We start from the raw sequence: 12,190 nt of genomic DNA on the forward strand, positions 1-12,190 counted from the left end.
CAAACGGTCCAATGAAAGCCTATAATCACTTCTCAAACCAAGCAAAACTTAGTATTTCGCCTTGAAACACATTCAGGGCAAGTTCTAGGCCATTCACACAGATACTTAGACTAGCAACAATTCATCTCACCCCTCACGCAACTAGATTGTAAAAGAGGATAGAGTCGAGAGCCTACAACGGCCATATTCAAGTTTAAAGATCACTATGGTCCAATAAATCACTCGATGATCACCAAAGTCAACTCAAGAGTCACAAAGTCACTAACTAGAGCTAGTTTTTTCAAAAACCTTGTCTCTAATTATAAGCACGTAGTTAAGTGTGTTGGTACCAAATGAAGCAGGATTAACTCTTTGAGAATGACTTGATTAGGCCTTTTTATTCATTACTACTACCACTACTATTATTACCTAAATACAAAAACAGACTCATTCCCTTAAGAAGATTGTCATGCCATCCATCGTTGGAAAGAGTCACCCGCTTCACACAAAAACTACCTTTGGAAAGAACCGTGGTGTTAAGAATACCAAATGCTTATTATCTAGCAAAGCTTAAAAAAGAAACTACTTAATAAAACTAAGATGGAAAAAAGAAAGAAGCTAATGAACAATAACTACTAAAGATAGATAAATACACATAAGAAAAAAGAGAGAAGATAGATAAATACAAATAAGAAAAGAGAGAGAATCATCAAATTATTATAGACCAAATGTATCCAAAGTATGTCAATGTATCAAATAAACTCCACCCCCCCCCCCCAATTAAAAGTAACCATTGTCGCCAATGCTTAGCAAAATAAGAGTAAAAGAAGAGAGGGTGAAGAAAACTCCCTAAGGATCCTTGGACATCTCAGTTTCCCCAGTAATATCATCTCCCTCAAGATCATCCAACTGCTCGTCATCATCAAACCTAGGCGTGGCTGGGTTGTCGAACATCACACGCACTGCCTTAACAATGTCGGCAGTAAGGTCTGGATCATCAAACTGGCTAGCTGGTTCTACCGGTGCAGATGGTGCTGAAGGATCTGGGGCGGGTCAAGCAACATATCAAAAGGTAGGTCTCCGGTTGTGGCAAGTCTAGTCACCTCCGTTCGGAGCTTGTCCACTGATTTCTTGCTTGCCTGGGACTTTCTCATCTTCTTCACTTCCTTTCCCAGTTCCTCAATAACTAACTCGTGTTGTACCAAGGTGTCCATGATCGTCTTCTGGTTCTCTAGAATCTTCTTCAGCGTCTCATCAATATTAGAAGGAGCCTGTGATGCCTGAGTAGTGGACTGCACTACAACAGTACTAGACAAGTCATACAACTTAGAAGTAGTTGTATGCATCCAGTTGTTGAGACTCACCAATGTCTTGGAGACTAGTAGAGCAGATAATGGAACTATGGGCTCGGACACTGGCTTTAGAGATGCTCTAGGGGCTGTGGTAGGAGCTGAAGATGATGGCGGAGGCATAGCAGCAGCACTGGTAGAAGGCTCAACAGAGGTGGAAGGAAGATCAGCTGTCTCAGCAGCTAGTATTGTTGGTTCATCAGAATGGCCTGTGGTGGTAGAAGGCTGGACTTTCTTCGTTGGGTTGCTTGCATCCATCAGTAAATACCAGTCGAATGGCTTCTTTGGCTTCACCTTGGTGTCAAAATCTCTCATTTGTACCTTAGCATCAGTGAGGTACTCTGTGATAGTGTTAGCATAAGGGTAGGCCGAGCTATCCTGCCGTGTAATCACAAAAATGTTGGCCGAAATCACAACACCCACATTGATTGGGTACCCGACCATGATGGAAACCACAAGAACTTCCCGAGGAATAGGAAGGTGAGTCTCGTTCTGGCATGGATCCAATCTTCTACAAACAAAGGTCTGCCACCCCTTTGTCTCAAAATTCAAAGTGCTCCGCTGAATAGGAACCCCAGCGGTAATCCATAGTGGTGGTGGCCCTGGTAGTACTAAGATCTCAGCAAACCAAGGTCGGATTTCTTCCTTCATTGTGCATTTTTCCAGATACTCCTTTGGCTCTACATCCTCAAAGCCCGAGTACGCGTTTAGCGTATACTGATCAAACCTCACCTTGAGGTTGCATACTTTGGTCACCTTCGTCCCTTTCTTTATATGAGCAACATTGGCATAGAATTCCTGGATGAGGTATTCTTTGGCATCCTCCACTCTCTCATTGAACCATATTTCAACCCTTTCGTGATATGAACTGCCTCAATATTGCCGGATTGTATGTCTCTAAATCTTTCAAAAGAAACTGTGTCTCAAGGGTCAACGACCTCATTGGCCACTACATACGAAAACTAGTAAAGGCGGCCAAGCTGACAAATCAATCTTCCCAGACCTCCTTCTTGTTTGATCTCTCCATACCTACAGTTGTACGATATCCCCCTCCACCATAATCGAGGGTCTCATGTATAGGTTGTGCCTTTGGGACTGGTGCAGCTGATGGCTCAGAAGCCTGGCTAGCACTCTCCGACCCTTCGGAGGTGCTGTGAGATAAAGAAGGCTCATCCCTGAGCTGATATCTCTCCTGTGGACTCGATTGTGTAGCCGTCTGCTTCTCCTAAACAGAGGATGAGTTGCCCTCTGACACCTCCCTAGACGGGACATAGGAGCTGGACTCGGAGAGGTTTGCACCTATCCCTCTGTATTTGTTGTTTTCTTCATAATTTTCTTAGGCTGGCCAAGGGGCAAGGTACCTCTACCTCGACCCCGAGAAGATTCACCTCTTCCCTTTGAAGTGTCGCTGATGTTTGGCATATTTCGATATGTGTTGATGTTACTTTGCCCATGCTTTAACCACTTTTTGATGTTATTTAATCTTTAAAACACCCAACATGGTGTAATTATTGGTTTGATGACTAATTAAGTTATGTGTGATGATTTAAGGTGTTCGGAGTGCAAAATTATGAAGAAAAGGTGGTTTAGCTAGAGGAAGAAGGGTTGGATGCGTCGCATCCAACCTAGGAAAACATCATCATGCATGCAACCTTAGCAGTGAAGTTGGGCCATCGCGTCTGCCATCGCGTGCGAAACTGGGAAGTAGAAGTGAAGCTGGATGCGTCGCGTCCACCATCGCATGCAAGCTGAGAAATAGAGGACAAGGTGGATGCGTCGCATCCACCTTCGCAGGCAAAAATTGAAATGGAGGACAAGGTGGATGCGTCGCATCCACCTTAGCATCAATCTCTGAAGCCGAATTGGACTAGGAATAGGAGAGCTTTGGCCCACGACTTTTGTACGCAATATATAAGCTAAAAACGCCTCTTTTAGGTTATCTAACATATTGGGAAGAGGGAAAAAGCCAGGAAAAAGCTGTGAAGGCCGGAATTCATCAAGTTTCATCTTTCTCCCACCAAACTTAGTAATTTTTATGTTTCTTTGTATGATTTGTTGTTTGGCTACCATGTCTATGTGGAGCTAAACTTCACGTTCTAGGGTTGTGGTTCTTTCATGACTATTGTTATTCGGATAGTGATTTTGACTTCTTGATTTATCATATTAGTTTATTTATTCAATCTTGCACTTAATTATTTAATTGCTTGATCACCAATTGAATATTATCTACGAATCTAGAATTGAACTCGAAAGTGGGAATTCTATATTGCATATAGGATTGAGTAGGGCAAGTTCTTGAACTCGGGCATCGGGGAACGGATTCGTGGTTAGGATAGACATATACCTAATTGCCTTGATTGGTTGATTTACAGGAATTATAAATGCGTTCTTGTTGATTCTAACTCCATAGACATATAGGCGTTAGGTTAGCTTGAATAGGCGAGTAAGAACTCGACAGATTCTTATGAGCAATATTAACCCTGTCAACCAATAAGCTAGATAAATTAGTCGGTCAATTCAATTGAAGAATACAATAGGATTGTTAGATAGACCATAACCCTAGATCGTTTTTATTACATTGATATCATCAAAATCTGCTCTTTCTCTGTTCAAAGTTTATTATTTATATTTTTCTTATTTAATTAGTTTAGAATAAAATATTTTTAGATTTAATTCTTGTTTAGATAATTGGGATAGTCTAATTTAGTTAATAGTTAATCATAAGTCCTCGTGGGTTCGATATCCGACTTTTAGTCACTTTATTACTTGACGACCGCGTATACTTGCGTGAGTGTGTTTGGTCGCAACAAGTTTTTGGCGCCGTTGCCGGGGACTTAGAAATTAGCTACGTGACTAAGTTAAGCTTTTATTAGATATTTGTTTTCAAGTTTTAATTTTCAGTTTGCCTGGTTTGTGTCAACGCAGGGTTTACTCTCGAATGCAGAGGAGTAGAAGTGCAAACAACCTCATTCCTCTTGATCCAGAAATCGAACGAACATTACATAGAGTGAGAAGGGAACACGAAGCTAGAACGAGAATAGAAAGAGATTTGGACATCGCAATCCAACCACAGCCAATAGATATGGCAGGCAATGAAGAGCGTCTGGTAATCGAAGCCGCAAGGCCCAATCTTGCGAATATGACTCAGGCTATTGTGAAGCCTGATATCACTGGGCATTTTGAACTCAAACAGTACATGGTACAGCTGATTCAGTCCACAGGACAATATGTGGGTCTATCTCATGAGGACCCGCAGAGGCATATTCAGAACTTCTTGGAAATCACGGACACTTACAATTATCCGAACGTCTCCAAGGACTATGTCAGGCTGACACTATTCCCTTTTTCACTGTTGGGGGAAGCTAAAGAATGGTTGCAAAAGGAGCCCGCGAACTCTATCCACACTTGGGATGATCTAGCAAGGAAATTCCTGATCAAGTTTTTCCCAACTAAGAAGACAAAGTCGTTGAGGAGCCAAATTCTTGGGTTCCAACAACGGGATGGCGAGACACTTCGTCAAGCTTGGGAAAGATACAAGAAACTACTCAGAGACTGCCCGCATCATTGTCAAACTGATGAGGTATTGGGTCACACTTTTGTTGATGGGTTAGATGAAGCATCAAAGATGAATCTTGACTCAGCTTGTGGGGGTAGTTGCATGGCAAGACCGTATAGTGAAATACAACTCCTGCTAAATAATTTCACTGCTAATGACCATAATTGGCAAGGAGAGGGGGATTCACGAAGGGTAATTAAACAGAAGGCCGCCGGTTTGATTGAGCTTGATGACTTTTCTGCCATGAGAGCCGATATAGCAAAATTGGCAAATCAGATGAATAGAATGACAACACAACAAATGCAACATGTACAGCAGATGTCTATTTGTTGCGAACTATGCGGAGACAGTCATATGATTGACATGTGCCCCACGAATCCTGAATCTATATACTATGTGGGACAACAAAATAGAGGTCCTATGAATCAACATGCGCAATATGGGAACACTTACAACCCAAACTGGAGGAATCATCCTAACTTCTCATGGGGCGGAAGTCAACAGAATCAGTATAGGCCTCAAGGGAATTTTACTCAACCTCAGAAGCCACCCCAACAAATGGAAGAAAGTACGAATGACCTGCTGAAAAAGTTGTTACTAGACAATCAACAGCTCAGGACCGATTTCAGAAATCTTGAGAGGCAAATGGGGCAGTTAGCAGCAAACCAAAATACTAGACCTACAGGCTCACTTCCCAGTGATACAGAGAAGAACCCTCAAATTAATGCAGTTACACTTAGAAACGGGAGGGAACTAGAGGAAGCGCCAAGGAAGATAAAAGAAAAACCTATACCTGGGGGGAGTTGACACCTAAGGCAACACAAGAGTCAAAGGAAGATGATGCAAGTTCAGAGCGAATGGAGGTTACAAGGCCACCACCACCTTTCCCCCAAAGATTGCAGAAAAGGAATGACGATCGCATGTTCAACAAATTTCTCTCCATGTTGAGTCAGGTTCAATTAAATATTCCATTAGTGGATGTACTTCGTGAAATTCCAAAGTACGCTAAGTACATAAAAGACATAGTGGCTCATAAGAGGAAATTGACTGAGTTCGAGACGGTTGCACTTACTGAGGAATGCACATCAAGGGTCCAAAACAAGCTTCCCCAAAAGCTTAAGGACCCTGGCAGCTTCACTATTCCAGTACAAATCGGTAATATTAACGTGGGACGTGCTCTGTGTGATTTGGGTGCAAGCATAAATCTGATGCCGTTATCCTTGTTTAAGCAATTAGGTCTGGGAGCTCCGAGACCAACCACCGTGATGTTGCAATTAGCTGATAGGTCCATAGCCTACCCCGAAGGAGTGATTGAAGATGTGCTGCTGCAAATTGGAAAATTCATCTTCCCAGCTGACTTCATTATTCTAGACTTCGAGGCTGATGAACAAGTTCCAATCATATTGGGACGACCTCTCTTGGCTACTGGCGATGCAATAATTAAAGTGAGAGAAGGGAAAATGATTATGAGAGTGGACAACGAGGAGGCAGTCTTCAATGTCTACAAAGCAATCCAACTCCCCCGCCACTATGAGGAGCTCTCTATGATATCTGTGGTGGAGGTGGATGAGAAACTTCTTAACACGAGTGTATATCTAGGCGACTGTTTAGAAAAAGCAATCATGTTGTTTGATAGCTTGGAGATGGATGATGAGGTTGAGGAGATGAAGGGAATCCTAGATACATCATGTGGTTACATGCAAGGAATAATCCCGTTTGAGCCCCTGAATAGGCCAAGTGGCCCCCCACCAAAGCCGTCAATTGAAAAAGCTCCAAATTTGGAACTTAAACCCCTACCCCCTCACCTTCAATATGCTTATTTGGGAAGTTCTGACACTTTACCTGTTATTATTTCTGCTCACTTGTCTAAATTACAGGAAGAAAAGCTATTAAGGGTGCTACGTGAGCACAAGCGAGCAATTGGGTGGACAATGTCTGACATTAAAGGCATTAGTCCAGCTTTCTGCATGCACAAAATCCTCATGGAGGACGGACACAAGCCGAGTGTAGAACACCAACGCCGACTAAATCCAATCATGAAAGAAGTGGTAAGGAAAGAAGTGATTAAGTGGCTTGATGCAGGTATTGTATTTCCAATCTCTGATAGTAAATGGGTAAGCCCCGTTCAATGTGTGCCGAAGAAAGGGGGGATAACCGTAGTAGTTAATGAAAATAATGACTTAATTCCTACAAGAACTGTAACTGGATGGAGAATTTGCATAGATTACAGAAAACTAAACAATGCCACCCGGAAAGACCACTTTCCCCTGCCTTTTATTGACCAAATGCTTGATAGATTAGCTGGCCAGGAATACTACTGTTTCCTGGACGGTTATTCGGGGTATAATCAGATTGCTATAGCCCCAGAAGACCAAGAGAAAACTACATTTACATGTCCTTATGGCACGTATGCGTTCAAGAGAATGCCCTTCGGTCTTTGTAATGCACCTGCGACTTTTCAAAGGTGTATGATGGCTATTTTCACTGACATGGTTGAAAGATATGTAGAAGTATTCATGGACGATTTTTCTGTGTTTGGATGTTCTTTTGATAGTTGTTTGATGAACCTTGATAAAGTGCTAGCTAGGTGTGAAGAGACGAACTTGGTGCTAAACTGGGAAAAGTGCCATTTCATGGTACGTGAAGGTATAGTTTTGGGGCACAAGGTTTCAAAAGATGGTCTACAGGTGGATAAAGCAAAGGTGGAGACGATCGAAAAATTGCCCCCGCCGACATCCATCAAAGGCATTCGCAGTTTCTTGGGTCATGCAGGTTTTTATCGTCGTTTCATTAAAGATTTTTCGAAAATTTCTTCCCCTTTGTGCAGGCTTCTAGAGAAAGACGTTACCTTCAAGTTTGATAATGCATGTCTGAAAGCATTTGAGGAGCTGAAGGGAAGATTGGTGACTGCACCAATTATCATTGGCCCCGATTGGGCACAACCATTTGAGTTGATGTGCGATGCAAGTGACATAGCAATTGGAGCGGTGTTGGGGCAAAGGAGGGATAAAATCTTTCACTCCATTTATTATGCAAGCAAAACTATGAATCCAGCTCAGATGAATTATACAGTGACTGAAAAGGAGTTGCTTGCAGTGGTGTGGGCGTTTGACAAGTTCAGATCCTATCTAGTGGGAACCAAAGTCATCGTCTACACAGATCATTCAGCTATCAGATACCTATTTGAAAAGAAAGACGCCAAGCCGAGGCTGATTCGTTGGGTCCTCCTCTTGCAAGAATTTGACTTAGAGATCCGAGATCGAAAAGGGACAGAAAATCAAGTGGCCGATCATTTGTCCAGATTAGAGAGCCGGAACCATGTAGCTGAAGGAGGGTCAATTAAAGAAACATTTCCGGATGAGCAAATATTGGCAATCACCTCAGGTGAAGCCCCATGGTATGCAGATTATGTGAATTTTATCGCAAGTGGGGTAACGCCACTAGAATGGACAGCTGACAATAGAAGAAGATTCCTACATGATGTAAGGTTCTACGTGTGGGATGAGCCATTCCTATATAGGCAGTGTGCAGATCAGTTGGTGAGAAGGTGTGTTCCTGAGGAAGAGATGAAGGCTATACTACATGACTGCCATGCGTCACCATATGGAGGTCATCACGGCGGGGATAGAACCGCCCAAAAAGTGTGCTACAATCAGGTTTTTATTGGCCAAAATTGTTTAAGGATGCACATGCCTTCGTTAAAAATTATGATAGATGCCAAAGAACTGGAACTATCACGAGGAAGCACGAGATGCCCTTGCAAAATATACTGGCGGTAGAACTTTTTGATGTTTGGGGGATTGATTTTATGGGACCATTCCCATATTCTAACGGACACAGATACATCTTGGTAGCGGTCGACTATGTTTCTAAGTGGGTAGAGGCCATAGCTCTTCCTACTAACGACGCAAAAGTTGTGGTAGGCTTTGTAAAGAAGCACATCTTCACACGTTTTGGGACCCCAAGAGTGTTGATAAGCGACGGGGGAACTCACTTTTGTAACAAACTGCTGAATAATATTCTTGCAAAATACGGAGTCAAGCACAAAGTTTCCACTGCCTATCATCCCCAAACGAGTGGTCAAGTAGAAGTTTCCAACAGAGAGGTCAAGCAGATTTTGGAAAAGACAGTAAGTATGAATAGAAAGGACTGGGCCGGGAAGCTGGATGACGCATTATGGGCATATCGCACTGCGTACAAGACCCCAATAGGCACTTCTCCGTACAGGTTGGTTTATGGGAAGGCCTGCCATCTGCCCGTCGAGCTTGAACACAAAGCATATTGGGCGATTAAAAAGCTAAATATAGAGATGGACTTGGCCGGTGAAAAGAGATTGCTACAACTCAACGAGCTTGATGAGTTTCTATTGCATGCGTATGAAAATGCCAAATGGTATAAAGAGAAGACCAAAAGATGGCATGATAAGCATATCCAACATCGTGAGTTTGAACCAGGTCAACAAATTCTACTGTTTAATTCAAGGCTAAAGCTTTTTCCAGGAAAGCTTAAATCTCGATGGTCGGGTCCGTTTGAAGTGGTTAGTGTGAAACCTCATGGTGCGATAGAATTGTGTGATAAGGGGTCCAATACGACATTCTTGGTAAATGGCCAAAGAGTAAAACACTATTGGGGTGGTGACATTGCACGTCACAAGACCACAATGGACTTAGTGGAGGCATGAAGAACATGTTGCGTCGTGCCGCGACGTTAAATCAGGCGCTTCTTGGGAGGCCACCCAAGTTAGTTAGTTTTTTATTTTTATTTTAATTTTTTTCTCCTTTCTTTTCGTAGGACATAGATTTTATTCAAGAAAACGAGGCGGATGCGTCGCGTCCCCCTCAGCAAAAAACAATTGACGGGCCAATTGCTCAAGGCAGTGAAGTCTGCCTATCGCGCCCGTATCGCGTCCGAAAATTTTTTGAAGGAAAACGAGGCGGATGCGTCGCGTCCCCCTCAGCAAAAAAAATTGACGGGCCAATTGCTCAAGGCAGTGAAGTCTGCCTATCGCGCCCGTATCGCGTCCGAAAATTTTTGAAGGAAGACAAGGGGATGCGTCGCGTCAAAGCTCGCACGCACAGGTAAGTAATATATATTTTAACACATCTTAAGATAACCTATTCGAACAAAAACGTTTCTTGCGACGCATCCACTCGTCTCGTTTTGGCGACGCCTAAGAACGCAGAACAGAATTCTCTCATCGAAATTGTATCGCAATAAGATCAAACGCGACAGGTACGCATCATCCTCTTCGTTCTTCCGTTGGCTTCTCTCCAAATTCGTCTCTCCTCCCTCCTTCAATGGTAGCAACAAGTAGGTTTTGCAATTTCAAGATTTTTAGGGCTGTCGTTCTTGGTAGTTGTAATGGTTGAGAGATGATAAACTATAATTCCCTTCATCTCGTCCAACTTTGGGAGGGTAGTTGCACTGCTGAACTGATAGAATGAACTAGGCACACTTGTTGCATACCACATGTTCGACGAATTGTCCCTGAGAAAAATTTAGGCGTCGGTGAAGTCTGAGTAACCGAGCAACATTGGTGTATGCTTGAGAATAAGTGTGGGGTCGAGTGAGGGGCTATGTGAAATTGAGTTTTTGAAGAAAGTCATCACATACTTGCTGAAAGTCATGAGCTACAATTCCATGAAGAGTGAATGGCATGACTTTACGAATAACTTGAAGTCTGCAAGCTGTCGCAATTGCTTTCAAGCTGAACTTCGCTGTTTCATCTGCTAATTGTTGAATTCTTTGCATTGCAGGTACTTAGATTCGTAAAATGACAGCAGCGAGTAAACCATCCAAGCAACAAGACAAAGATGGTAACAAGCAACCGCCCAAAAAGCCTACCGGAAGGGCAGCGGGCGGTCCAAATCCACAGAAAAAGAGGAAGCGGACGGAGAAGGAAATGGAACTGCTGCCTAGGCAGTTAAGTGATGATTCAGAGCAAGAGGAGGAGGAAACATTGGTCCGGAGGACAGTGAAGAAGGGTATTACACCAAGCAAAGGAATAGAGATACGAGAGCCTGTGACATACCAAAGAAAAGCTTCGAGAATGAGTGCTCCAACTGATAAAGGGAAGGAGAAGATTACTACAGAATCTGAATCCGATTCCGATTCGGACAATGACCACCTACAGATCAACATGAGTGATGAAGACGAAGGTGAACCCATAGACCGAGTTGATTGGGAGAAATACTTTGTTAATGAGAAGGCATTCCGAGCCTATAAGAAGATATTGGTTTCAAAGAAGTACATTCCGGAAAAGCCGATAAACATCGGACCACTTAAGACAAAGTACTCAGAGTTTCTCAAGTCAATTCGAGAGGTGCAAAAATGGGGACCCATTCTGAAAGGTCATGGCAAAGCCAACCTCACCATTGTTAGAGAGCTCTACGCCAATTGGCGTCACGCACGGGGAAACATTGTGCGAGTAAGAGGGGTAGATATTAATGTGTCAGCTGAAGCTCTGAATAACTTCTTAAGGGTGCCACACACACTCACTGACAGGTTTGACGCCATATGCAAAACACCAGATTATGCACACATTAAGTCTGTCCTATGCCCTACCAGGAAGGATGCAGAATGGAAGCATGGGAGTATGGAGTACCACTCTATAGCAAAGGAATTCATGAGTGCGTTAGCACGTGTGGCTCTAAATTTCATTTGTAACCGACTGCTGCCATGCCAACATAAAACTGATGTCCCTCGTTACCGCGCACTCGTATTATATGCTTTATTAGAGGGGATACCACTCAACTTCGGAGCCATCATGCATGATCAAATGCAGCGAACCAGGATGAATTACAAGTGGAGGCTGTTCTTTGCTAATACCCTAACGGCTTTTTTAACAGAGAGGGGAGTACTATGGGACAAGGAGAATGATGACATTGAGGCTAAAGCTCCAGGACCATATGATATCACTCATGTTCTAGAGCCGAACAAGGGAAGGTCTTCTAAGCTCACCATCCAACAATTATTTGAGCATATGCAAGCAGATATGCAAGAGAACAGGGCTGAGCTGATAGCGACTCGTGTCGAGTTGAGTGCCACCAGGGATGAGTTGAGACAGACTCGTGCGGATCTAAGCCGAGTTCAGACCGAGCAGGCCACGATGATGAAGGAGATATCATTACTCCTCAGAGCTCTGGTTCAATGTGCAGGTACAGACATCTCCCAGCTGATTGCATCATCCACTGCCGGACCATCCACTCCTGTTCCTCCCATAGTCACCGAGGCTCCACTCAACAGGCCTATTGAGGTCGCTGTAACACCTGATACAGAATCAGCACCAGTTGTTGATGATAGGAAT

Source organism: Nicotiana tomentosiformis, chromosome 7 (genome assembly GCF_000390325.3).
Source record: "Nicotiana tomentosiformis chromosome 7, ASM39032v3, whole genome shotgun sequence".
Lineage (NCBI taxonomy): Eukaryota > Viridiplantae > Streptophyta > Magnoliopsida > Solanales > Solanaceae > Nicotiana > Nicotiana tomentosiformis.